The 1,254-nt window shown below is 38.8% G+C and overlaps 1 protein-coding gene across 3 annotated transcripts in view; it reads right to left on the bottom strand.

Moving 5' to 3' along the window:
- Position 1: 1 nt before the first annotated feature.
- Positions 2-1,254, bottom strand: part of invs (inversin) — a 50,389-nt gene continuing 49,136 nt past the window's right edge. For all 3 annotated transcript variants that reach the window (XM_061227524.1, XM_061227436.1, XM_061227605.1), the window contains one exon: positions 2-1,254. This exon is cut by the window's right edge and continues 367 nt beyond it. The gene's annotated coding sequence lies outside the window, so the exon portion shown is untranslated.

The raw sequence follows: 1,254 nt of genomic DNA, 5'->3' as shown, positions 1-1,254 counted from the left end.
CACTGTTTGCAATGTTTCTTTTATTTAAGCAGTTGTACAAAAAACGGGTATAAGAATATGCACAACATTAATGAGGTATTTGTTTATAATAATTATAAATGGCAAATCACAAAAGGATAGCCAACAAGGACTTGCAAAAGGCAGGTCAGCGTGAAGTTGACGCAAAAATACTGACAAGTCTCAAAATACAAGTAAAATTTGTGCAATAATAATCATAATATGCATAGGTTGGAAGTGACACTAATTCAGATCCAAAATACTCTACAACTATACCCTGGGAAAAGGGTATGCCAATAGTACCTCAAATAAATATTGCTACCCATTCAAATAAAGCTGTGGAAAGTATAAACGTATTGCAACTTTCATGGCTTCAGGGTAGAGTATCAAGTGCCATGAGTACAAGGGAGAGCATTGTTTGAACTTTGAGGAGGTGAACATACAAACCATCATACGCAATAAGGCTTTTAAACAGTCACTTGCATACCATAGATAAAGATGTCTAACAGACAGACCCTCCGTAATGCTCTAATCCCCCTGCCTGCTTGCCAACTGCAGGTGGGATAGGTGTATGGCTTGGTGTTGACAGATGGCTGCGTTCCATGCGCAAGAGGAAAGGTTATCTCTTGCGCAAAACCGTGCGGGTTCCACCCCCCCTCATGAAGTTGTCATGACAATAGTGTTCTGGCTTAAAAACTAAGTAAGATCCAGTACTGAACCAGATTTTAAGGCAAAATTTGTTTGAGGCAATAATACAGGCCAGAGCTTTCCGCCATCTTGCCTTTCACACGAGATATGTATACATATAAAAAATATGTTGGCAGTTGAAACACTTTACACTGTCATATAAAAAGGCCAAGCCATGTATGAAAATCGAGTAATATTAAGACTTATACTCAAAAACACGGTTAAAGAAATATGCTTATATTAAGATTTGTTTGCATGCATGTGAAAAAGGCAAATGTTTTGAGTGAACTTGCACGGACTAGCGCTCATTAACAAATATTAATTCTGTCACTGGAATATTGACATCAGCTACATATGTTGTGACAAGTGGCCAGATTGAGAAGACAAAAAGGCGGACATGAAAGCATGATTTTAACTGTATACCCTCATTATCCCACCTTTGGCTGGTCCAGGACTGTATGGCTTCAACTTCACTTATATCTCAGATCTAAACTACATGCATGAATCCCTCACCAGACAGAAGTTCAAACACCTGTGGCTTTGCACTCTGACAAGGGCGCTAGTTTTCGT

Source organism: Conger conger, chromosome 1, assembly GCF_963514075.1.
Source record: "Conger conger chromosome 1, fConCon1.1, whole genome shotgun sequence".
Taxonomy (NCBI): domain Eukaryota; kingdom Metazoa; phylum Chordata; class Actinopteri; order Anguilliformes; family Congridae; genus Conger; species Conger conger.
Note: the sequence above shows the minus strand (reverse complement) of the source record. Positions and strands in the feature narration are given on the sequence as shown.